Below are 27,452 nucleotides of genomic sequence, written 5' to 3'. Positions count from 1 at the left end.
CGGCCTCTGAAGCCTGGAGCCAGGGACCCAGCTGCGCCCAGACTCCTCACCCAATGAAACTGTGAGATAACAAATAAGCGGTATCTTAGGCAGCCACGTCTGTGGTCATTTGTTGTGGCAGCAACAGAAAACTAATCCAGGGAGTTTGAGAAATAAGACCAATATTGGGAGGGCGTTTGGGCATAGCTGCGGGAAAAGACATTTAACGACCTTCAGCCGGTCCTGAATGAACATTGTCTCGGAGGGCATTCTCCTTCTCAGGGGTTGACCTGCTGGCAAGACTGGGAAGCTTCCATGGAATCAGTGAATGCATCAGCACTGGAGATAGAGGGACCCCGATGCATCTCATAGTCTTAACTCTGCTTGGTCAGCAGCTTTTTCATCTCTGCACTTCCTCGGGACAAATATATTACATGTTCTTGGGTTGAAGTTTATCGTCTACACTTGATGTCCACCTTTTCAGGAAGGAACTTTGGCTTCTGGCTGAAATTTAGAAAGTGGACCTTAGGAACATTGCTGGAGATCTTCTGGAATTCCTGTGTTCAGGAATACCCTTTTTTTTCCTTTTTTTTTTTTTAAAGATTTTGTTTTTAAGGAATCTCTGCACCCTACATGCGGCTTGAGCTTACAGCCTCGAGAGCGAGAGTTGCATACTCTACTGACTGAGCCAGACCGGTGCCCCAAGGAACACCTTTATTAGAGTCTTTCTTGCCCTGCCCATCACCTTTCTTTGTCCACATGCAGTATTTTCAGTCACTTCATGGAAGTTGAATTTGGGTCTGTAAGAAGAGAAAGAAACTTGCATGTTGTGGATAGCTGGGCCATTCTGGCTTCCCTTACCAGCCTGGGGACCCCTGCAGCCCTCAGCACACACGATTCCCATTCAGCCTTTGATATAGTCATGCATTAGTTCATGCCTGGGCCTTTGGGGCAGATCTTGAATCTTCAGGTTTGTACCTACCATACCTTTGGCTTTTTTTTTTTTTTTTAAGATTTTATTTATTTATTCATGAGAGACAGAGAGGGGGAGGGAGGCAGAGGGAGAAGCAGGCTCCCCACAGAGCAGGGAGCCCAATGCGGGGCTTGATCCCAGGACTCCAGGATCATGACACGAGCTGAAGGCAGACGGTTAACCGACTGAGCCACCCAGGCGCCCCATACCTTTGGCTTTTTAATAGCCATCATGCAAAATGTTTTTACAGATTCTAGCTTCATCCATGTAATATTGATTTCTGTTAGCTATTTTTTTAACTTAATTCTTAAAACTCTTAAGTCACCAAAGCAGTCTGTGCTCATTGTGACATTCACATAATACCATAGTATTAAAAAATGAAAATCTTTGCCCTCACTCCTTTCTCATTTCTAATGGTCTGTAATGAACATAAATTAGAAATGGTTGGACTATTCTCCCAGACATGACAGTGATCATACACTCATAGGTATATCCAGAAATTTTTGTTGGCTATGAAACTGCTTTCATACTGAATTTTTTTTCTGGGGGGGGGCAGCTTCCTTTTGTCCCCCCTCTAATGTTTTATAATGACAACATAGTTTTCCACTGGGTGGGTGTACTCTATTTATATTTAAATGGTTTCCAATTGCTACCTCTAAAATGTTGCAGTGTGCATCTAGGTACATAGATTGTTTTTTGTAGTCTTACAAGTGGAGTTGCTAGGCAACACGGTATGTGTATTTAAATGTTGATAGATGCTGCTGAACTGTCACTCAGTAACGTGTATCAATTTTGCACTCCTTCCTATGATTTAGTGGATTCTCTGAATGCCAACCAGGAAACTCTTACAGGTAGCTGGTTGCAAGGAGAGGAACTGGGTGTCTGGGGGCATAGGAGAGGGAAGGAGACTTAATTTTGAGAACAGCTTCTTTGCACCTTTTAAGCTTTGTGCCCTGAGCTTGGTGTTATCTATACGAGAACAATAACAACACTGTGAGACTTTCTGTTTTCCCACACCTTTGCAGATATTGTGTTGTAGGCTTTGTGGTATGTGAAATAAAGGGTCTCATTTTGATTTACATTTCTTTGATTCTTAGAAAGGTTGCTTTAGCTTCATTTTATTAAAGTTTAAAAAATAAAAAAAAATTATAAATGCATTCTCACTGTAAAGTAAGTCACTCAAGCATTGCAGATGAAGCTCCAAGTTTCCCCCATCATTCAGCCCTTACTGTTGTCTCCTGAGAGCGGCCAGGTTATCAATCTGGGTGTAACCGTGTAGAATTATTCTCTGCGTTTAACACGTCATTTTGTTTTGTGTGGGTTGTGTTTCCTTTAAACACAGAGGGACTTCGGGAGGGCCCTTTGGGGAGGGATTTAGGGAACCCAAAGGGATTTAGGGACTCAGGCACTTAGGGAACCCAAAGGTTCAGGCACTGGGCAAGCAGGTCATGAACACTGGCTTTCTTCCTTCCCTTATTACACGCATTTGCTGTGTGAGACACTAAGAATTTGCTAAACTTTGAACTTTTGATCTCCTTCCTTCTTCAAACCTCGAGACAATGTATACAGTCCTCTGCATATAAGGACAAAGAAGGAGTGTACTTTTTATCTTCCAAATCATAACTAAGGATGTTTGAAGGGAAGTCAAGTGTGTAGTTTAAAAATGGTCTTCCTCAACATTCACATGGCTCATTGCACAAAAATATAATTCTCTGAACCTATTTCATTATGATTTATGAAGTCTGGTCCTGTGTCCCTGGTTTTGTTTTTGTGTTTTCTTTTTTTCTTTCCATAAAAGAAAAATCTATTCCAGGTTATTTCTAGGAGTTGAATAGCAGGGAGATGAAGAAATACTAATGGTCAATTTTTGCGGGGCTAACTTTTCCCTTTTGTACTAATTCTACTTGCTTTTACTTTCCTCCCCAAGTCTCTCAGCCCTTCCACTTAGCCTCGGATGTATGTCTCTCTAATGTGTTTATATAGGTCTTTCCCTCCTCCTCATCTACTCTTGGCTCCTGGGATGTCTCCCAGGCCACCAGCGCCTTCAGTCTCCTTACCCAGCACCCCCCCCCAGCACCCTAGAACCTCTGTCTTCCTGTCGCCCGCCATGACTGCCCCGTGACCTCTGCTTCCAGGCTTTGGGCACTGCCAGGCAAAGTGACGAATCACAGCTCCCTCCATCAGACTAATAGATAACAATCCTTTGATTATTCATCTCCCGCTGACTTCCTAACCATTTCCTTCCATGAGTGTTACAATATTTTTTCACAGTTTCCAAGTCTCCGTCTATAGTCCCCACTTACTCTCTAAGGATGACATCATCGCTGCATTTGATTGAAAAGCTCTGGGTCAGGGGTCACAAACTCCACTGCCACGAGGTGCCATTGAAATTACCACGGTGGGGGGCGCCTGGGTGGCTCAGTCGGTTAAGCGACTGCCTTCGGCTCAGGTCATGATCCTGGAGTCCCTGGATCGAGTCCCGCATCGGGCTCCCTGCTTGGCAGGGAGTCCGCTTCTCCCTCTGACCCTCCCCCATCTCATGCTCTCTCTCTCATTCTCTCTGTCTCAAATAAATAAATAAAATCTTTAAAAAAAAAAAAAATTACCACGGTGGGTGTGGCCACCGGCGGGTTGGGGATACGTTGCCCGGCACCGGCCACACCTCGGGTGTGGGCAGCCGCTGTGCTTGTCCTGTCGAAGCTGGGCCCGGTGGTGCCCGTCTTCTGTGTTCTCCAGAAAGATCCGATCTCTGGTTTTCTCGGTGAAATCTCTACAAGCTCAAATCACGTTTTTTGAAACTCTCTGTAGGCCAACAAAACCGATCTGACAGCTAGTCATCTTAATTTTTCAAGCTTTGCTTTCTTTGTTCACCCTCATGTTTTCGGTATTTCACTGGCCACCATTTCTTTGTCTCCTGGGTTAGCCCTTTTCTTTCTTGCCTCGGGTGTTCACTTGGTTCCTCCCCACTCCCTTTTATTTTCATAAAAAATTCAGACTGTCCTTTCCTGAAAATAATGGTTACAGTAGTGCCCACTCATCCACAGGCATACATTCCAAGACCGCCAGTGGATGCCTGAAACCACGATAGTACCGAACCCGTATATACGATGTTTTCTGTTTGCATACATACCTATGGTCACAGTTAAATTTATAAGCTAGGCACAGTAAGAGATTAATAATAATAGCTAATAATTTGAGTGCCTGGATGGCTCAGTCAGTTAAATGTCTGACCCGTAATTTGAGCTCAGGTCAAGATCTCAGGGTCGTGAGATGGAGCCCTGAGTCTGAGTCGGGCTCCATGCTCAGCAGGGAGTCTGTTGAAGATTCTCTCTGTCCCTCTGCCCCTCCCCGCACTGATCCTGCGCTCTCTCTCTAAAAAAGAATAATAACTAATAATAAAACAGGACAATTACGACAATATGCTGTAATAAAAGTTACATGGCTGTGGTCTCAAAGTATCTTATTAAACTGTAGTCCCCCTTCTTGTGATGATGTGAGATGATAAAGTGCCTGTGTGATGAGATGAAGGGAGCTGAAGGATGTAGGCATTGTGATGTAATGTTAGTCTACTGTTGACTTTCTGATCATACGTCAGGAGGAGGATCACCTGCTTCTGGACCACTGTTAGTGTTTTTGTTTTTTGTTTTTTTAAAGATTTTATTTATTTGAGAGAGAGAGAATGAGAGAGAGAGAGAGCACATGATGGAGGGAGAGTCAGAGGGAGAAGCAGACTCCCTGCTGAGCAGGGAGCCCGGTGCAGACCTCGATCCTGGGAGTCCAGGATCATGACCTGAGCCGAAGGCAGTCGCTTAACCAACTGAGCCAACCAGGCACCCCATGGACCACTGTTGATTGGTGGTAACTGAAACCATGGAAAGCAAAATGGTTGCTAAGGCGAGACTACTGTATGCAACTCTTTCTTCAGTGCTCCTGCCTACACCCCCTCTTTTCTTTATTCTTTTATATTGAGTTATTAAATAAGGGGTCTCCATTCATTGCCTTCACTTCTTCACTCATTCCTTTAACCTCCACAATCTCTCTTTTGTCTTCATGACTCCTGAGAAGCTCTTTCATGCTTTGGATCCTATGATTTGTCCTACCCTAAATAGTTTTCTCTGAACACTACTTCTCCATCTATTTGCACTTGCTGCATCCTACACATACTACTTCTCCAAGATTCTCTCACTGACCCTTTCTCCACACTCTTCCTGTTGGTGACGGTGGCCTGCTGTGTGTGTGCTGCTGGGACGTCAAAGTCAACATATTCAGAGGGGACTCATTGTGTCACCTCTCTTCCAACCCAGCTCTTTGAACTGACTTACAGTTTTGTTAATGGTGTCACTATTTTTTCCAGACCTTTAGGCTCCAAACACTGGAGCTGACTTTGAATTCTTTTTTCACTTCTGTCATTTCAGTCACCAAGTCATATTCTCTCCATCCACAATATAGCTGGTATTCATAGCTTTCTTTCTTCTGGACTTGACTCAGAGGTCCTTGACTTCTGAATCAGCAAACAGGTGGGCCCCTTGTATGCCTTCACCTCCGTGCATCCGTATTAATTTATATAAAACATGGCTCTGACTGTGCCACTCACTGGTTCAGAAAAACCTCAAAACCTCTCAATTACTTACCAAATCTAGTCCAGCCTCCTTACCACGACTCATCAAGGGCTTTTAGGATCTAGCCCCACTGGATCATTCTAGCCTCCTTTCTCACTGTCCCTTCATGTATCCTACACTTGAGCCAGAGTTACTGCCGTTCCCTAAATACCCCCACGCTTCGGCCCCCCTGCTCCTGTTTCCTTTGTCTGAAATTCTCCTTTTGCTTCTCCTAACCCTTCCTCTGGCATGTGGAAATCCTACACATTGTTCAATCTGTCATCTTACCTATTATCTCCTTTTTAAACAGCGCCCCTTATTTACCTTTATCTAAGTTATTTTTCCCACCTGATTTTTTCCTAGCATTTCATTTGAGACACTCATGGGACACTTATCATTATATTATGTTATATTACATTATAGATCATTAGTATACCTCTCTTCTCTCTTAATGGACTGCAGACTTTTTTTTCCAGAGACTGTGCCCTATTACTAATTTTTCACACCCCCCGCCCCCCCAGCATGTGGCCCAGTGTAGGCACTGAATACATACTTCAAATGAAAACTCTTGGGATGCCTGGGTGGCTCAGTTGGTTAAGCATCTGTTTGCGGTTCAGGTCATGATTTCGGAGTCCTGGGATCGGGCCCCGCATCAGGCACCCTGCTTGGTGGGGAGTCTGCTTCTCCCTGTGCCTCTGCTCCTCCCTACCGCTGGTGCTCTCTCTCGCTCACACTCTCTCAAATAAAATGAAATCTTTAAAAAAAACTCAGGTTATTAATAATTAAAACATAAAACCATTGGATTCCCACCCCCCCCTTAAACCCCACTAGATTAGAAATCATGAAGTTGCTGGTGCTAAATGCCAGGTTTGGTACACGGTAAGCTCTTAGTATAAGGAAAAAAAAAAATCTCTCACTTGAATGCTTTTTAAACAGCCAAGAAGTTTAGTTCTGTGACTGTTCAAGGATAGCTGATTCTCCTGCTGTTTGCAAAATATGGATGACATATCACACAGCAGGGGTGATTGTTCTGAAGTACCATTATAGATTATAGACAGAAATTGTCAAGAGCACAACTAAAGCAAAAAGTCTTTAGGGTAAAACTCAATTTAGAGTCGTTACTTAGTGGGGGAGGAAAAGAGGCAGTACCTCAAAGTTGAGCTTTAGTTTTGAGAGGGAGAGTTTCACTTTTAATTAGAGATAATGATTTAAAAACAATAATGATGACAGTCTTTTTTTTCGAGAGCTTAGCTGTGTGTCAAGCTCTTTCTCTGAATTTATCTTGGATTCTCACACAGTAGGAATGGAGTATGCTATGTCCCTTTTATGGATAAGGACTGTGAAGCACAGAAAAGTTAAGGAAGGTGATTGAAGACCACACGCTGGAGAGTGGTGGGGCTGGGATTCACCCCAACCTGCTTGCTCTGGAGCCCACGCTAATCTCTTTATAGTGTCAAGGGGAGTTGGAAAGGGAAGGTTTGGAACATTTGTTACCTATGCCTGTTCCTGTGACCTAAATACTACTTTATAAGCTCAGGCCCCAACTTCTCTTCCTGTCCCAAAGATAATTTTAGAGCATCCTTAGAACTTGTCTCTCGGTTTGTTTTCCATATTACTGAAGGCCAGCAGAATAGAAAAGCATCCTGGTTTTGTTCAGCGCACTGCAGGATATCTGTATCTATCAACAAGGGGCAGGAAAAAATTTAGCCAACTGAATTTTAAAGGTGAACTAAAACATGTTAAATTGTACCTGCCATTGCAGCCAGACTATGGGATACTCTGCAGGACAAACAACCCAGTTTCTTCAACCTAGTAATTTGCAAGGAGAAAGAAAAGAAATGAAGGGGGAAACCTATAGATTAAAAAATTGTTAAAAAAAAATTTTTTTTTTAAAATACTTTGTTTATTTGAGAGAGAGAGAGCAAAAGAACACAAGCAGGGGGAAGGGGCAGAGGGAGAGGGAGAAGCAGGCTCCCCGCTGAGCAGGGAGCCTGATGTGGGGCTTGATCTCAGGACCCTGGGATCATGACCTGGGCTGAAGGCAGACTTTTTTTTTTTTAAGATTTTTTTTTCTTTTTTATTTGAGAGAGAGAGAGAGAGAGAGCGTGAGAGGCGGGAGGGTCAGAGGGAGAAGCAGACTCCCTGCTGAGCAGGGAGCCCGATGTGGGACTCGATCCCGGGACTCCAGGATCATGACCTGAGCTGAAGGCAGTTGCTTAACCAACTGAGCCACCCAGGTGCCCCGAAGGCAGACGTTTAACCAACTGAGCCACCCAGGTGCCCCAGATTAAAAAATTCTTAACAGAACTATCAGCCAACCACAGTGGTAAACCCTGATGAGAGCCTAATGCAAACAAGCAAATGGGTTTTTAAAATATGACTTTTATAAGACCTTTGGAAATGTGATCATTGATTGACTGGAAATGTGATGGTATTGAAATAGAAATTCCTGGGGCGCCTGGGTGGCTCAGTCGTTAAGCGTCTGCCTTCGGCTCAGGTCATGATCCCAGGGTCCTGGGATTGAGCCCTGCATCGGGCTCCCTGCTCGGCGGGAAGCCTGCTTCTCCCTCTCCCACTCTCCCTGCTTGTGTTCCCTCTCTCGCTGTGTCTCTCTCTGTCAAATAAATAGAAATCTTAAAAAAAAAAATAGAAATTTCTCTTCCTAACAGTACGAATTATTACTCATTTTAAGATAATAGTCTTACAGTTATGTTCTCTTGTAGAGACATATACTGAAATATTCATGGAGGAAATGGTATCATTTCTGGGACTTGCTTCAAGGTAATATGGGGGTATGGGTGGGAGAGAATACAGATGGAACAAGATTGGCCATAAGGATTCATTATTGAAGCTGGTGATAGGTGCATGGCATTCATTGTGTTAATCCACTTATGTTTGTATACCTTTAAAATTTTCCATAATAAAAATTTTGGGGGGAAAAAAAGCTATTTTTTTAGTCCGAGGCAGGTTGTTTAGCCTCCTTGAGGCTAAAATCTTGGCTCAGTATTCAGATAGATATGGTCAGAACACTGACCATAGATATAGATATTCAGTAGATATGGTCAGGACACCGAGACCCAAGATAAAGTTTATATCCCTTTATCATTATGGAGAAATTCCACATTATAAAAAAATTTTAAGGGCATTAGAAACAGTAAAACTTGGCTTTAGTCTAGCTTTTATTTATTTATTTATTTATTAAATATTTTATTTATTTATTTGACAGAGAGTGATAGCCAGAGCAGGAACACCAGCAGGGGGAGTGGGAGAGGGAGAAGCAGCCTTCCCGCCGAGCAGGGAGCCCAAGTGGGGCTTGATCTCAGGACCCTGGGATCATGACCTGAGCCAAAGGCAGACGCTTAACTGACTGAGCCACCCAGGCGCCCCTAGTCTAGCTTTTATATCCCCTTAGGAGAAGACATTGAACAGATCCATAGTTGCCTCAAAACGCCAAAGCCCCTCTTTACATCATGACGGAGGGCATTGGGGTCTGATGCGAAAGAGGAATCATTAGTGTTGGCCAGGCAGTTAAACAAATGTAGCAAGAGTAACATCAGAAGATATTTCTTCGTGTTTTCTGCATCCTAGGGAGGTTTTGTTCTTAATCTCAGAAAGCACTTTTACGTTCTTTTTATTAGATGACTATATAAAATCAAGGTTTTTAGGGAAAAAGTACTTTTTCTAGTAACGACATGATGCATTGTGTATGACAGCTTAATCGTAACGTGATTATGCTTATTCTCGCATTTCTGTAGGATATAAGGCTGCTGATACTATGCCTTTCTTTAGCAAGCTCATCTCTTTTCAACCTCTTACATGTGTAAGGGTAAGGGTAGCAGAGGGGCCTCATTTTGCTTTGGAAGCAGATGTGATGCGCAGGTGGAATCACTGTTGGCGTGTGCACGTGGTTGGTCGCTTAGCTGTGTAGCCTTTGCCTTGCCAGCCTTCAGCATGTCGCAATTCCTCAGCCTCCTCATTCCACCCTCTCCTGAGCCTCTCCCATCTCTCAGACTCTTTCTTCCTTCCCAGACTTCTTTAATGGCTTTGCTTCCACGACCTATTCTGTTAATGCTGGTGCCCTTCCCATCAATCAGTCTTTAGGTATTCTCCCCCAGTGCGCTTATCAAAACTTAGCTTGTAAGTGACCACTTGTAAACAGATGAAGAAGCTCAGCCATGACTGAGCCCAGGCTCTTTGCTGAACTTTCCAGACCTGTTTTCCCAATTACATTGTATGCATTTACCCTGTGGTTCCAGGGCATTGTGATCTCAATGGATCAGAGTTTAATTATCATCGCGCCCCCCCCCATATGCTTTGTTTTCTGTTCTCTTCTGAATTCCCTGTCGCCACAAGTCAGAAACTATCGCATCATTGTTGACTTCTGCTCCTTCATGTCTGATAAGTGTCCTAAATGCTTTTCTCAGCTTTCCTCTCCCTCCCTCGTCTCTGCCAGTTCAAGCCTTCAGAATCATAGCTGCACCCCTGCTCCAAATTCATCCCCTGATATTGCCTCCAGATAGGGCTTTTTGAAATGCAAATGTGATTGTTTTCTCCTGCCTTAAAGCCTTCTGCAATATTCTAAACTTTTGAGCAGGGTACTGCTGTCATGAAATTTGTGAGCATCTCCTTCAGTATGTGTATATATATTATAAATAACATACACATTTATCGCACTAATGTATTACATATTGTAAACACAAAAGTAGAAATTAAAAGGACATAAAAGTAGTGTTTTAAAAATAATTTTATATTCATTAATATTCAGTCCTTTAGTTTTTGGCATTTTTTTTTCCAAGTCAATGATAATTTTAGTGAGAATAATATGATTGCATTTGCTTCCTTATTTTTAAAAATCTATTTCCAGTTTGTGATACACTAATTTTAAGGTCTGTGTCGAGGTTCAGTTTATTTATATTCTTATTTTTTTTGGTTGTTACCATTGAAGAAGTTAGTTTATCTTAAGTATATGCAGATCCCAATGGGAGACATGCAGTGTTCACTGCTTGTTCATTTTTATCCACCAGCTGCACAAAGGTTCAGTTGAAATCAGCCAGTAAATTGTAATCTAGTATAGTATTCAGAGTGGGTAAGAACAGACCTTCCATGGTTCTGTTGCCTAGATTAGAATCCTGTCTTGCTTATTTAGTAGATTGGATAATTTGCTTAATCTCTCTGTCTCAGTTTCTCTATCTATGAAGTGAGATGATTATTACAGTCTCTCCATCAGGGATAGTGGTGAAGATTGAGTGATTAACACATATTGAGCACTGAGAACAGTGCCTGATCCATAAGCAGCAAGCCCTCAATAAATGGTAGCTTTATTTTCCTCTTTAAGAAAAAAGTTCAGTCATTTCTTTAAGAAAGAATGGGAACATGCCGCATTTTCCTACTTTTAATAGGACTTTAAAAACTAAGGCTCTTAATTTTGTAAATTTTAAGGCAGATTAGAAACTTCTCCGTCTATTTTTTAGAGAGTACAGATAGGAAAGGTTTTATGGATGTGATATTATTTGGGGGAAATGACATAATGATGGAAATCTTTTCAAACTTCTATTTTCAAAATGTTTCTTTCAGAAACCTTTCTCACTATGACAATGTCCTCTTTACTTTAGAGGAACAAGGGCTGCTGTATGGTTATGTAGTTTGAACAAGTAGAGGTGTTAGATTCACGAGTGTATGCTCACTTGTGCTTACATTTTTGATGTTCTCATCCAGCTGTGGTTCCTGTAAACCACTTGTCCATTTCATGGGGGTCATTTTGGTTTTATTATAATGATAACATCATCCACCCATCCGTTTATGTGGGTACATGTAAACTGTAATACTTTGCAGTCATTGGAAGGACACAAGGAATGGAGGGTGCCTCATGGCAATGGAGCTCCCAGGCTGCCTTCAGAGACTTCTTTCGTGTGACTAGCTGCCATCTGGACTGAGAGAGGGTGTCATTGGCAATCCATTCATGAAATACTAGTAAAATTTGGTCTTCCTTTCTTCTTTAGAAATAGGAAGTCTGGTATTATCTACCACGCAATGGAAATAGTTGGCATGGCTGACCAACCACATCTTCTGGTCCAACTGCTGAGGGCGCCATGTTGGGCACCAAGCATCACTCTGCTTTTGAACTCACTGCTCCTCGGTCTAGAAGCCTCTCCTCCTTATTCCCCACACGTTTCTCCTCATCTTTTATTCCTATGTGTAGGTCTATATATTTTATATAGGGATAGAGTATAGATATTTTGAATTCTGTTGTTTTCACTTGAAAATGTATCAGACTATTTTGTTTCTCCATGGTCTTCAGTATGACAGTCTGGATGGTTTCCTAATTTTGTTGCTTTGACATGCCAGGATGAATTAAACCATTCACCATTCCTCTAACAGCAGATATTCAAATATTTCCATTTAGTTACTGTTATTTAGGATTCTGTCATGAACACCTTTTTGCATATTATTTGGCTTTAGGCACATTATTTCCTGCAGATAAATTCATTGGAAGAATTACTAACTCTTACTCTAATAAAGCCTAAATGCTTTACTAAAAGATTCATATGAAATATAGTGCTGTTAACAATGGAAGACCAGCAATTTCACTACAACACTGAAACTGTGTTGTGGCCTTTTGTTTGTTTTGGTATATGTAAAGTGGTAACTCAGGGCTGCTAAATATGCATTCTGTTACCATTGCAAAGAAAATTTTTCCCATGTTTTTATGTTTTTTTCTTCTGTGAGACTGGGGTTTGGATTTGTTTTTCTTAAAAGTATAAAAACTTTGGGGCACCTGGGTGGAGGCAGTTGGTTGAGTGTCTGATACTTGATTTCTGCTCTGGTCATGGTGTTGGGGTTGTGGGATTGAGCCCTGCTTGGGGTTCTGTGCTCAGCAGGGAGTCTGCTTGACATTTTCTTTCTCTCTCCCTCTGCCCCTCCCTCTGTGGGTATGCATGTGTACTCTCAAATCCTTTAAAAAAAAAAAAAGTTTAAACACTTAAGTTTGTGTTTTACATAGTACATAATAATCATTTCCCTTATCCAATATGGAGTTTCTGTTCTTTATTTTTTATTTTTTTAAAGACTGTATTTATTTATTTAATTTTATTTTATTATGTTATGTTATGTTAATCACCATACATTACATCATTAGTTTTTGATGTACTGTTCCATGATTCATTGTTTGCATATAACACCCAGTGCTCGATTCAATACATGCCCTCCTTAATACCCATCACCAGGCTAACCCAGACCCTCACCCTTCTCCCCTCTAGAACCCTCAGTTTGTTTCTCAGAGTCCCTAGTCTCTCATGGTTCATCTAAATATTTTATTTATTTATTTAACAGAGAGAGACACAGCGAGAGAGAGAACACAAGCAGGGGGAGTGGGAAAGGGAGAAGCAGGCTTCCCGAGGAGCAGGGAGCCCAATGCAGGGCTCGATCGCAGGACCCTTGGATCATGACCTGAGCCGAAGGCAGATGCTTAACTACTGAGCCACCCAGGCACCCCTGTTAACTTCTTTAATAAAAAGATGGCTATAATATTATTTTGCCCATTTGTTGGATGGGAAACTTAGGTTAAATGACTTGATCATATAGCCAAAAATTTATGGACTTGTAATATTAAAACTCAGGCTTATCTGTCCCATATTCTATACTCTTAGTCTTCATGCTCTGCTCCCTTTGGCAAAATAATCTTTATTGTAAAATTATAAAATACAGATAAGCAAAAAGGAATATAAAACCACATTCATCCGAAATTCTGCCATACAGAGAATACCACTGTGAGCATGTTGGAGTATAATCGCATATCTCAGAGGAGGGCAGGAGACCCTGACACAGATCCTGGGAGTGAGAGAGGGGTAAATGTGTATATACCTCTTCTTTCATCCCTGTCTAATTAAAGATGTGGACTGATAGACTGCTGTCGGCTCAGTGATGAAGAAGAAAGTGTTCAAAACCAGAGACTTTTTACCTTATGTATATATTTACAAAAGGGATCAATTAATAGGTCATGAATGTCCTTCTGTGTTATTAACCATTGGTACTCACCTTGGCAACCTTGGCCTGCTTAATCTGTCTAAGGGATAGACCTCAGTGGCACTATTGTTAGACATTTAGGTTGTTAGTCTCATAAATAACATTGTGAAAGTTATATATATATATCCTTTACTTATTTGTCCAATTATTTACTTTAGCTTAATTAATGTGGAATGCCGGGTCAAAGCTATTAGATTTTTAGGGCTTTTGATGATCATTGCCAGTGCCATTCTACCCTTGAAGAAAGCATCTTCCCATTTGGCCCTGTTAAAATAAGAAAGAGGGGCAAGGAGGAGAGAGGGAGAGAGGGAATTTTTTTTTTTTTATAATTTCTTACAATTCACCAGCATAATTCTTAGGAAGTCAGTCAGTCAGCCCACATGTATTTCTTTCTAAAACACACATGATGCAGAGATCAGGGTCCTAGTGACAGTGAAAATAAATTTATTCTATGTGGGACAGTTTAAGGGAAAGAGTCCTTGCTGTTCTGCTGGGTCAGCAATGACAGAGTTCATAATAAGCCAACCCACTTTCCAGAGCTGTGATGAGCTCTGTGGGGTATGTTGGTTCACAGAGTTCAGTTGCCATGATAAAGTGTTATATGCCAATGGACTAAAGTCATTGTTTGTATTCAAACAATTACTATACAAATTTCACATTAGTTCAGAATGCTTGTGGGATCAGAGTGGTTTGGCTTCATATTTTTTGAGTGATATTTGCAGTAACACATGAGCTAATGATATAGGTGGAAGGACTTGGTTCTACAAGATTTCTTGGGTATGAAAGCCAAGATTTTAGGGCTGGTGTGATTGTTTCTCCTACACTTTCAATAGGGATAGAACATATTTCAGATCAATTATAGAAGAGTTTTCCTTCCGAGAACATAAACGACTGTAGTCAGCAATCTCCAATTTCTACAAAACTATGCCCGTGCTCCAAGAAGTGTGTAAATAACGGGAATGTCTAAAGTTCTTGCCCAAAATTTAATTGAAATCAACTGTTTACAACACATTCTTAGGTAAATTTTACATTGTAGCTCATAATATTTGTTATATAAAGTTTGAATACATTGTTCTATAAAATTTTCACGATAGCCCATGAAGTATTTGCCACAAAGGAGATTGGTGTGTTAGGAAATTGCGCCATGTTCATTCCCTCCCCCCACCCTCCTGTCTCATGTCACACACAACTGTGCATGTTTATTTTTATATAAAACTTTACAGCAAGCCTTAATCATTTTAATTAATTCAGTCAAAACTTTGAAAGAATAACAACTTTTAAATCCCAAAATTGCTTAGAATCTTTGAATTAGAATCTTTCTCTGGGAAATAAATGATTTGCCAGCATTGGCAAAGAAAGCTGTGCATGAAAATGTTAAAGTTAAAAAGAAAAAGAAAAAAACAAGCCATTACTAAACACTACAAATATGATTGTGAAGCAACATGTTAATTTAAAGCCATGTGGGCTTTATTTGATGTAATATGTCAGTAGACATTGCAAATACTAAGATTTTGGAACCTTGAGGGAAATTTGACTACACTGAATTTGATTTTGGCTTAGAAAATGGGTTCACCAAGGACTTTGGGCCATCAGAGATTATAAGATTATCCTTTCAGCTAGTATTTACCTCATGGTGCTTGGTATTATGAGAACACTGTATGCTGTGCACTGAACCCTTTTAAAGCATAAGAGATGAATTCCAAGCCATTTGTCCAACCTCAGATTTGCAAATGTACTATAACATGTAATTTCTTCAACTCTCTAATGTCTGTTTTTTTGGCTAAGAGCCTTCACTGTCTGGTACTGCTTAACTTGATCTTTACTTCTATCATTAGCCCTAGCCGTGAGCTTTTTTCTGACCATCCCAGAAAGAAGTTTTAAATCTGTTCATATGAGTTACTGGATAGGCAGAACATGAAGCCGTGTTGGAAGACCGATGTTTGTGGTTGGCTGGGCCCCACGTAACTCACCAGACAGCCCACACTTATAATTTAAATTGCTTCTCAGCTCAACTAGCACTACTTGTCAGGGACCTTGAACCTAAAATTTGAAAATGCCAAGGATCTGTTTGAAAGAATCCATTCTTCCATAACAAAGTCTTATTGAGGAGGCAAAACATACTTCTGGAATATTTGAACAGTGGTAATCAATATGTGCTTAAATGCCCAAATGAATGAATAAGTTGAAACACTAAATCTTGTTGGCAATGAGAGAAGGGGAAGACTCCGTAGGGACATAACACGAAAGGTTTAATTATTTGAGCAAGACCTGAGAACTGGATACAAATATGGTTTTGAGCATGGTTAGGCATCAACCTAACTTACTTGATCGTAACTCCTACACGCTCTGTTTATAGTCTGAGGGAGCCAGGATTTTGGACTCAGGCCTATCTGGCCCTGAAGTGTGTGATGTAAACCTTTATCCCATATGGTTACCCCTCCAACTTTATAAACTCAACACTCTGTCAGCTTCCCCCTTCCTTCAAGGTCCAACTCAGTGATGGCCTCTCTCTAACGTCTTTTTAGATCCTGTAATCTACGTCCTGTAGCACTTTCACATCTTTAATTATACAACTTTATTTAGTCTTTTGTGTACCTCTTTCCCCTGAGGGATTGTGAGGATCCAGTCCTCACAGGAAGTACAAATAATATCCCAAAGTATTGAGCACAGAAATTTGGCCTGTACACTGGATGTGGTGTTGGGAGTAGAAGAGAAAATGGAGTAAAGAATGAGTGTGGTTCAGAAGCAGGAGTAGAGGTGATGTGTGAAGGAGAAACAGACTGTCCTTGTTACATGAAAGACCAAAAATAGAAGGAGGTAAGATTGGAAAAGTCGCTAAGGGATAAGATGAGGAAAGCGTTAAATGTCAAAGTCAAGGATTTGGACTTGACTCTGCAGACATTACAAGCCAATGAAATACTAGCTTGACAGAAAAGAAGGTTAAGACCATCTCTATCTAAATGGGAAGTTGGTGATGAGTAACTTAGCAGTATATTTTCCCCTTATTTTATTTGGGTTGTATAAACCTGCCTTTCAGTCCAAAAGAGTACTGGGTCACATTTAGGTGACACATTTCCTCCAGACATCCTGGAGAACTTCAGGAAGTGGTGGGGATGATTCAGCAGGGGATGTCTTCCTGAACCATGCAGCGATTGGTATTTGGATAGAGTTATTCTTGCCAGGCTGTGAAGAAGTCTTTCCATAATTTATGTGGATGCTCACTCAGCCTTTTCCCAGATGGAAACCAGGCAGAGGATAAGACTAGATGGGAACAAATTTGGAATATTTGGGGTCCCTGATAAGTCTTTTTCCTGAAGGCTTTCTGAGGGTCCTGAAGTGGCCTTAACTTACCAAGGGGAAAGATAAGCATTGGTTAGTTAGTTTGGTTCTTTGATTACTTTGGTAAAAAATAGTATTGTGGACTTTTATGTTCCTCATACTCCAGGGTAAGCTCTAATTTTAGAATCAGAAGAACCTTGCAAGTCTATGGAAGTCCATTTATATTCTTATTTTAGGTACTTTGTCTTAAACTGTGCAGAGGTATACTTTACTACCTCTACTTAACATTTCTAACCTACAAACCTTTTGAGATTTCTTTTTATCATCTGTAACTTTTATAAAATTAAAAGTATTATTAGGATAGCACGGAGATTAATAATGCCAGCTCTGCACCCAGATTTCCTGAGTTCTGATCCTGATTTTTCCACTTAATAGCAGTGTGACCTTGGGCAATTATTTAACTACTCTGCCTCCGTTTCTTCATCTGTAATATGGGGAGGATAATTATTTACTTTCCATACTGCATTTTTGCCAGAATTAAATGAATGCATTATTCATTTATTAAAAGTAGAACTGTTAGAATAGTTCCTGGTACATAAGTTCCCAATAAATATTATCTATTGTATTATAAATGAGAAAATTAAAGCAGCTACAGGTTAAGTGACTTAGGAAGTTATCCAACAAGATGACTAAACCAGGATTAGTGTTTATTTCAACATTTAGTCAACTGTGAGTGTGTTTAACTGGTCAGCTGTGCTATACTGATGTGGAGACCAGAGGTCAGGAGACTTTTTCTTAAAGGGACAAATCAGTTAATAAATATTTTATACTTTGCAGGACTTAGAGTCTCTTCTGCAGCTACTCAGTTCTCATTATGTCCTTTAGAAGCAGCTATAGACAATATATAAATGAATAGGTATGGCTGTGTTCCAATAAAACTTTATTTACAAAAACAGGTTGCTGTTTTTTGCAGACCTCTGCTTCAGATACTTCAGTCATACCTGAATAGAGACTTTGGATTCCATTTAGTTTTTTTTTTTTTTTAAGATTTTTTTTTTAATTCATTTGAGAGAGAGCGAGAACACGTGTGCACTCACGAGTGCCCCAGAGCATGAGCAGGGGGGAGGGGCGGGGGTGAGGGAGAAACAGACTCCCTGCTGAGCAGAGAGCTGAACGTGGGGCTTGATCCCGGGACCCCAGGAACATGACCTGAGCTGAAGGCAGACACCCAGACACCCAACCGACTGAGCCACCCAGGTGCCCCTGGATTCCATTTAGTTTTTAAAGTATGAAATAGGTATTATTATAATAAACAATACTTTCACCTCCAAATGATTATGTCTAACATGTTATTCTCACTTATGATGGTCATGCTTTAGAAGATCAAAGGGATTTAGAGAATAAGCAATAATAGTAAATATGTTTTCCCATCTCAAAGGGATATCCAGCAGTCACTTAATGGTTTGGAGGATTATTCTTAGAATTTGAAATCTGATTTGGGCAAGATGCTAAGGGTTGTTTTATTAAATGAACACAAATAGGGGCGCCTGGGTGGGTCAGTCGGTTAAGCGTCTGCCTTTGGCTCAGGTCATGATCTCAGGGTCCTGGGATCGAGTCCCACATCGGGCTCCTTGCCCAGTGGGGAGTCTGCTTCTCCTGCTCCCTCTGCTGTTTCCTCTGCTTGTGCTCTCTGGCTCTCTCTTTCTGTCAAATAAATAAATAAAATAAAAATAAAATAAAACAAACATAAATACAGACTTTTTTGTTGTTGTAGTTAATTTTTGTGTAGGAAAAATGTGTGAGTCAAGTAACAGGCTATTTGTAATTATCCTTGTCATTACACAACAGGTTTTTCTGCTAGGAATGTTGTTTGCATGGGTTTGGATTTTTTGTGGCTTACTTTTCAGTTTAATAAAGTGTTCTTTTTAAATTAAACTTGTCAGTGAACTTCTCTTGTGAGTGGCTGTGTTGGTTAGTTCATATTTATAGCTTACGTCTGTTTCTGAGGAAATGACTAAAGTCTCTTGCATTCGATCAAAACTGTATAACAAAGGACATCTTTGACTTACTTAAACAAGGCTCATGATGGAAATTCAAAAAATCTAATGGTTCATGTTTATAAATGTTTTTATGTATTCAGTCTTGGTTGGTCCAAATAATCAGAGCTCTGTGCTAAGGGAGGGATTGAAAATACTCAGTGTTTCTCAATTGAATGGATTCCTCTGGAGCAAGTTCAGGCAACACTTTCTTACAAGTCTTTAACCTTTTTTATGTTTAGAATTGGGTTTTATAGAATATAGGTATATATTTTTTCTTCTCTTTAAACCATTCCACGGATTTTCTCCATCCTCATTTGTATCCTATAGGCCCTGACCTGTGTGACATCTAAACCTTGCACATGTAATTTCTAGCAAGGAGGCTGATGGGGATTGGAAAGGGGCCCCAGGGATGTAACTGACTCACAGAAACATGCTGTGTCTTGCTCCCTGTGGAGGTCCCTGTTTCCCCACCTCTGGAATATCCTCAGGCTCTCCACATCTTAGTCTTGTCCCCTCACTGTTGGTCCCTTCCTCCTGGCAATGTTGGCATCCTTCCTTCTGCTCTTTGCTCCAGGGCAAGAGATGAAGGCACAGGCTAGGCTCCCGTCTACTCAGACCCAGGTTGACCTGTGCTCTGGGACCCTGGCTAGAACTCACATTCCCCCACAAAGGCCCTGCTAGAAATGGTGGTTGGATTTTGCTGTGATTATTGTTCTAGATCAGTTATGTTACACACTTATTGGAGTTTTCTGTGCTGTTAATGTAATCGTTAATTTCAGCCCTTTTATGAGCGCTCAAGGAAACCATTTCTCCAACCAAATCTAGGATCTAAGTCTAAGACAAGAGTGAAATTGCTGTGCTGGGCGTCCCACATCACTCCTCCTGCCTCCGTTCTCAGAAGCACGTATGGAGTAGGGTTCCTGCACACTCACTTGGAAAACTGTTGATGAACAGAACTCATTATTTTTGGAGCATAACTAGTCTTAAAATTGGGCTGGCCTATGTATACCATTATTGCTTACAGTGCACCCGGATTGGTGTGTCTGTATGGGTTATATATGAAGCCAGCTTTAGGGGCAACCAGATGGAGAGATGCTTACCTGAGTTGAGAGATTTAAGACAGCCTCTATCGCCCATTCATGCCTGAAATTCCATGGCCAGTAATGCATTTTATTTCTGTGTTAAGCACCTGCTGCTTTTGAAGCTCTTTTTCAAAGGAAGATGTCCTTGGGAAAGATATCCATTAAGCCATTTGAACCTTAGCGCCGATCCTGTTGCTTCCCTACTTAATTAAACATCAGGGGTCACTGACTCCTCAAAAGGGTAGATAGAGAAAGAAGGAGCCACACTGCTACTTCATAATTTTGTCTGGGACTGGCTCTGACTATATACACATTTGATAAACCCATGTGAGGTAGCATCTCTAGTATTTAACTTGAAGGTACTTTGCTTTCTTATTTAGATGGAGGTAGTTATGAGGTATTTGAATAGTGAGCACCTCAAAAGGAACTTCTATTCCTAAATATTCCTTTCTACCAAAATATATTTTATTACCGTAATGCGGAGGATATACATGCCCATACATATAGTACTGGGATTTTTTTTTTTCCTGAGTATATGTTATTTACAAGAGGTAAGGAAATCAATCAAGTCTAGTTGTAAGTCTAGAACATGGCGTGTATATATTTCTACCATATTGTCTGCATATTGATTTTTTTATTGGTTGATTTCCCCTTTTTTTGGTTAATTGATTTCCTTTTTTTTTTTTTAACCTTAATAACTAAATATTGTAAAACTGTGGTTTGTTTACTTACTCAACAAACATTCATAGAGTGCCTAACAAGGGGCAGGTACTTTGTGCTAGAAAAAAGAATGATGGTGGTTTTCTCCTGAAACTCAGGCTTCAAAGAATATTTGAAGTTGTCCAGCAACTGGGAACTAAGGAAGAAATAGAAGAAGGGAGTGCTGGGGGGAGAGGGGAGGAGAAGAAGGGGGAAGAAGGAAAGAAGGATAATTAGAAGAAAGTTAGTTAAATCTGTTAGTCCTTAACACATTTTTTCTTTTTTTAATTTTTTAATTTCTTTTTAATTTTTAAAGATTTTATTCATTTGAGAGAGAAGAGGGAGAGAGAGAGAGCACAAGCAGGGGGAGCGGCAGGCAGAGGGAGAGGAAGAAGCAGACCCCTCCCAGCTGAGCAGGGAGTCGGTCATGGGGCTCAATCCCAGAACCCCAGGATCATGACCTGAGCCGAAGGCAGACACTTAACCGACTGAGCCACCCAGGCGCCCCACATTTTCTTGTTTTTATTTTTATTTAAAGATTTTATTTATTTGAGAGAGAGAGAATGAGAGAGAGCAAGCACATGAGAGGGGGGAGGGTCAGAGGGAGAAGCAGACTCCCTGCCGAGCAGGGAGCCCGATGCGGGACTCCATCCAGGGACTCCAGGATCATGACCTGAGCCGAAGGCAGTCGCTTAACCAACTGAGCCACCCAGGCGCCCCATTTTCTTGTTTTTAATTACACATGTTACCTAGTTTGATGCTCTTTGTTGCTTATAGAATAATTTATCACCTATAGGCTTTATTTTTTTTCCTGGTGTGCTCTAATTTGAAATTAGTTTTAATTAATCTTTTTTATATTTGTTTCTTTTCAGTATAAAAGAATTTTATGGACCAGTTGGCTAATAAGTACGTGGAAGTTTTGAAGAGCTGAAGAAAAAAAATCAGTATTAGACTTGCTTTTTAAAATGTGAGTAAACTCTCTCTTCTCCATGGTTTATTTCTGATATCTTTAAAGCCTGCAGTTACCTTTCTGTATATTCAGTGTGTAAATTTTTCCCCAGTAGTAAAGTTCCTTGACTATGTCGGTCAACTCATTAAGTCTATGAGAATTGATGACCCACCCCCCTCTTGAAAAGTTTTTTAATTCTTGAAGTACTATGACTAACATAAGTGACTGTAGAATTTAGACGTGTTGTGGCAGTCAGTGGAGCAAATCTATTTGGCATCGAGAAGAAAAACACAGACCAGGTAGCACATGAAAAGCACCACCCTCTTCTCAAATCCTTTATTTGTCCCTCAGACCATTTCAGTGCCACATCGAAGTCAATGAGAATTGGGTCAACTTGTTAATGACCCTAGAGGCTTAGAAAAATGAGATGTTTTCACATAAGCTTATTTACTCCCTTCCTCCTTGCTACTCTTGTTCAGTAATAATAATAGCACTGAACTATTTATTGAGCATCTGCTAAGTGACAAGTACTTGACTCCTTCAAGTATTTAGTCAACAAATACTTTTTTCTGAATGTCTGCAATGTGCCAGGCACGGCTCTGACACCTTGTATTATTGTCATGGCAACCATGCAAGGTAGGAGTTAAGATTTCAGGGATCTACTTGAGGATCCTGAGGTTCAGAGAAAGGTAGGGAGTATGCTGACGGTCACACAACTGGTAAGTGGCAAAACCTAGAGTGTGACCACGGCGCCAACTTTTTCTCATTGGCCATATCCTAAATGGTGTTTAAAGTGCTCTTTCTGGCCCTGCTTTTGGTAGGAGACTGGAACCTTCTGGGTTGTATTCTTAATAGGAATATGATCCTAATCCTTCTAAACCTTGGCCGTAGTCACAACAAGGAAGGAAATTAGAGAAACATCCTCCCACATTTGAGAGGTAGCTTTGGTGCTTGGATGGGGGGGGAGTTAAGAGATACAATGTCCAGTCCCAGCCCTTCCACGGATTTCCTGTGTGTCCTTGAGATAATTTAACGTACGTGGGAAACAATTACTTTTATTTATGCCAGCTGAGGAGAGCAGACCAGAAGTTCCCTGAGGTCTCTTTCAGTCAGCTTTTTATGGAAAAATGGAGGAAAGTGCACAAATCTTATTTTTAGTATATGTGCTGCCGAAGCGAGCACGGAAAGTGCACAAATCATAAGTGGATGGCTTGATGGAATAATTGTCACAAAGTGGACACACCTTTGTAACAGCACCCAGATTAATGGAAAATTGCCAGCACCCCAGAACCTGCCTCCTCTAATGCCCCTGGGAATAACCGATTGATTAGTTTTGCCTGTTTAAAAAATTCATGTGAATGGAATCATATACTATACTTTTGTGTCTGGCTGATTTTTCTTATTATATTTGTGAAATTTATCTACAATATTTATAGTATTTTTTTTCCACTCTCCTTGCAGTCTCAGTATTCAGTTATATATCTGTTTTACAGTTGCTGGACATTTTGGTAGTTATCCAGTTTGGATGAATAACAACGCTTCAGTGAATATTTTTGTGCCTATCTTCTGGTGATGATTGTATTTTGTTTGTTCAGGGACTACTCAGTAATTTAGATTCTGCAGATCTGGGGAGGGATGTTGGACGAAATAAATGTCTTTGAAGGCAGACACGTTGATTTTAGGTAGCTAGGTGATTTGTTTGCCTCAGCCTGACCGTCTGAGCATGCTAGTCAGGAACAGATGAAGATGTTTTCGCAGATTGCTCTTGAGGGTGTGGCCAGGTGGAACCTTCTCTGCTGTGTGTGGTGTGGGAGGCTTGCTCCCCTCAGAGCAAGGGCTCTGGTTGGATACAGGACGGGGTTACAGAGACGAAGAGAAACTAGATCCAGAAGAGATAGACGTCTGGGCTACCCTAGAAATCATTAGGATATCTCGTCAGCCAGATCAAGAGCTTGGAAAACTGACAACCCGGGGGAAGAATCTCTGCCGTGAGACCTAGAGAGTTTGCGGAGATGAATAAAGAAATAAATATTGATCCAGGCAGGCAGGCTGAATCTCAGAAGGAGCTCTCAAAGCATTTTCTGAACAAATTTACTCTGATTTTGTCAAATTTCTTTTTAAGTCTAATTTTCTTTTAAGGAAGCTTGGAAAAACCAGTCCCTAATGTATGAATCTTGAGCCAAGATGGACTTAATCAGTAGAATTACCAGACTGGGGGGAAAAATACGTATTTTCAAACAAGTGGGCCTGGGGGCCTTGCTGTGTGGCCATTCTGTGTTGTCACAGCTCCACTGCTTTCTTTTCCCACGATCTCTCGGGATTAGCTTGTCCCCTGTAAAACAGGGGTATTAATGTGCCGATCTGATAGGTTTGCTGAGACCGTTCATTGCTGTAGCACTAAGAATAATAGTCATTATTCCTACTATTTTTCTGAATCTTATTATGGATGTTGCCTGTTTGACTCTGTATTTATAGGAGTTTTCAGGTAATTTCTTTTAAAGTATAAGACTAGTTTCTTTTTTAAGTATGGTGAAACTAATAAATATTTTCCTACTTGCCCTGCTTTAAACTGAAATCAGAGGGAAGATGAAAGGAAGCGTTTGTCCATGGGTTCTTGGCAGGTCCCTCGCCAGGCTGAGTCAGTGAAGACACCCTTGGTTGTTGGAGCTGCTTTACTCAGTTAGTTCAAGAAGAGGCCGGTGGAGCTGAGAGTCATGGGGATGTCGGGTCATTTTGCACAAAGGAAAATCATAATTTTGTTTGAGAAAAATTGACTCTCAATTCTTGCCAGGCATTTTGCAAACAAGTTACTGGAGGGCTTTGGTGGGAGTCTCTGTGGGTGATTTACTTTTTTTTTTTTTAATTTTATTTATTTTATTTGAGAGAGATTGAGAGAACGAGTGGGAAGAGGAGCAGAGTGGAGAAGCAGACTCCCTGCAGAGCAGGGAGCCCGATGCGGGGCTCTATCCTGGGACTCTGGGATCCTGACCTGAGCTGAAGGCAGACACTTAACTGGCTGAGCCACTCAGGTGTCCTCTGTGGGTGATTTACTACACACCACCACACCCAGTATAGGGGACGCATCCTAACTGGTTGGGGTTGGTGAATCTTTTCACCTGTTAGTGATTCTGAACTAGCTGTAGGGGCACATGGTGTAGATTAAGCTCAGTTTTGCCCTCGGTGAGATTATGATCAAACAAGTGAATAATCTAGTGTTCTGAAAAGAAAACTTTTAGAGTGACTTGACCAAAGAGAACATTCTGAAATTCTAGTTCTGACTTTTCTACTAACTAGCTATGGCACTTCTGCTCTATCATTTACCGTGGGCCTCAGTTTCTTTGTCTATCAAATCAGGAAGCTAATTTAGATTGGCATTTTGAGGCAGAGTGGGGTTCTGTGAATTCTCTAAATGTAATACCTAGTTTTGGGTGTATTTGTGTTTTTCTAAGTGCTAGATTCTTTCACAGGTTCATCCCAAACCAGAAGTTCCTTTGACCTCAGATTTTGGTACTTAGGAAAGTGGGGTGGGTAAAGGACTGGTTTCAAGATATGACCTAAGTTCACAAAATAGTTAGTGTCCACAGCAAATAAAAAATTAAATGACCGGAGTCTTGTGACTGACTTAAGGCTATATGATTGTATTTAGATTTATTTTCACACCAACATTTGCTTTAATGAGCTCTAATACACATGCTGTGTTCATTAAAGGGTGTGTATATTTATATATAAGCTACATAAATAAATGTATTTAAATAAATGGCATAGCTGGATTACGAAAGCTGTACTTGGCCTTCTCTGCTATCTGTTTAAATTCTCACTTCCCACATGACACAGTTGGGAGTGTCCCACCCAAAACTGGATTTGTTTTGTTGATCCAGACATCAAAGCAAATGTTAATTTAAAAACATTTGGTAATTGTCATAGAAATGACATTGGATTTATAAAATAAGAATAAATAGCAAATCGTGTTATTACTTAATTATTACTTTTAAGTTCTGACCTCAGTCCTCTTATATCCAGGGGAATCTACATGAAGCTGATGCAGGAGGACATATAGGGAATGACTAAACTAAAAACTTTGGGATGTTTGTACTTCCAGTCATTTAGATGTTCTGGCAATTGATAAACAGAAGAAATAGCATTTGCCTCAGAGCGCAGGTAACACCCTTGTCTCTCCATTGTGTTCATGGTTCTCGAGATCTCGGGTGGTGGTGGCGAAAGCTGTCTAATTCTACCGCTTTGGAGGCTGAGTGGACACAAGAATAAGGTGGGGCCTCTGGTCTGGCTTTGTTGCTGCCTTCCCTTCTTCAGGCTGAGGAAGGCTATGGGACTGTCCGGGTCATTACTCAGGCCTGCTTATGTCATCACTCCACCTCATCATGTAGTGGGGTTTTTTGGATTTTGTTTTGTTTTGTATTAGATTTTATTTATTTATCTGAGAGAGAGAAAGAGATCGAGTGAGAGCACAAGCAGGGGGAGGGATAGAGGCAGAGGGAGAAGCAGGCTGCCCACTGAGCAAGGAGCCCGATGCGGGACTCTATCTCAGGACAGTGGGATCATGACCCGAGCCGAAGGCAGACGCTTAACTGACTGAGCCACCCAGGCGCCCTCATGTAGTGGGTTTTGAGCAAGCATTTGGTGTCCCAAAGAAAAGCAGCCCCCATAGCTCTGTTCCTCTGGGCCGTCTTTGTCCATACCCTGGTAATCTTTTTCACTTTAATTATCATACGGGGGTCAAAGTTTTCTGTCTCCCGACTGCCTTTTGTGGACCAAACATTCCCTATTCTAGGTAAATTCCTACTACACATTCTCAAAGTGCTGCTGGGGGTTGGTGATCTTACTTGGAATCGTGTCACATATGTGTTCTGTCTTGAGCTTTATTGGTTCATTATAACTTGAGGCAATCACGTAAATGAATTTCCATTATGAGACTTACAAAAGATTTTTTATTTCCATTTCCCCCACCCCCTCTAGTCATCTCTCCCTCTTCCACCAAGTATCTAGGATCTCCTTTACAATCAAAGGGAGGTGTGGTTGGGCCTTTAGAATTCTGCCTTTTGGCTAAGATCAAGTGTAGAACTCTGCCTTTAAGCAGATGCTTCCTTTGTGTGTGAGGGTGTGGATGGAGTTTGAGGGCGACTTGAAGCTCTTTGCTCCACTGGGCCAAAGCCACAGCAGTCTTTTTATTCTCAGTTGCTTTGTTTTCTCCCCACCCCTGAGGAAATTGGCAGTTAGTGACTTTGATTTTTTTTCTCCTTGATACAGATATGCAAGGGTGCAACTGTAGACAAAGAAAAAGGAAATGTTTACACATTTAGCAAATAATCAAAATACGTGGAGGGTGTGTGTGCGCACATGCGGGACAGGTGTGTTTTTCTTTCAAGTCCTATGCATGTATGTATGTAATTAGAAGCACTTAGCACTTCTGATAGTACTTAGGCATATAGCCTCAGCAGTTTTTTTTTTTTTTTTTAAGATTTTATTTATTTATTTGAGACAGAGAGAATGAGAGAGAGAGAGCACATGAGAGGGGGGAGGGTCAGAGGGAGAAGCAGACTCCCCGCCGAGCAGGGAGCCCGATCTCGATCCCGGGACTCCGGGATCATGACCTGAGCCGAAGGCAGTCGCTTAACCGACTGAGCCACCCAGGCACCCTAGCCTCAGCAGTTTTTTAAGAAGGAAGAGGGTCCGAGGGAACTTCGACTCTCATGTAGTGGATCTGTGGGTTAATATTATGGCATTTTTTGAAAAGCATGGTTCTGGCCCCAGAATTTCAATCAGCCAAGGCTCTCCATGGTTTAGGGAGCAAGGACGTGGGAGAAGGGATTTCAG

General features: G+C 41.1%; 1 protein-coding gene across 9 annotated transcripts in view; it reads left to right on the top strand.

Moving 5' to 3' along the window:
* PPFIBP1 (PPFIA binding protein 1) overlaps positions 1 to 27,452 on the top strand; it is a 177,747-nt gene that overhangs the window by 42,507 nt on the left and 107,788 nt on the right. For 8 of the 9 annotated variants that reach the window (XM_035028006.1, XM_035028005.1, XM_035028003.1 and 5 more), the window contains one exon: positions 21,544 to 21,638. The gene's annotated coding sequence lies outside the window, so the exon portion shown is untranslated. Of the gene's footprint in view, positions 1 to 21,543; positions 21,639 to 25,640; positions 25,779 to 27,452 lie in introns of those variants that run through there. The other variant, XM_035027999.1, reaches the window with a different exon arrangement.

This window comes from Mirounga leonina, unplaced genomic scaffold (genome assembly GCF_011800145.1).
Source record: "Mirounga leonina isolate KUSES-001 unplaced genomic scaffold, KU_Mleo_1.0 Mir_201, whole genome shotgun sequence".
Classification (NCBI taxonomy): Eukaryota; Metazoa; Chordata; class Mammalia; order Carnivora; family Phocidae; genus Mirounga; species Mirounga leonina.
The sequence above is the reverse complement of the archived record's forward strand: the minus strand, read 5'-3'. Positions and strand labels throughout refer to the sequence as shown.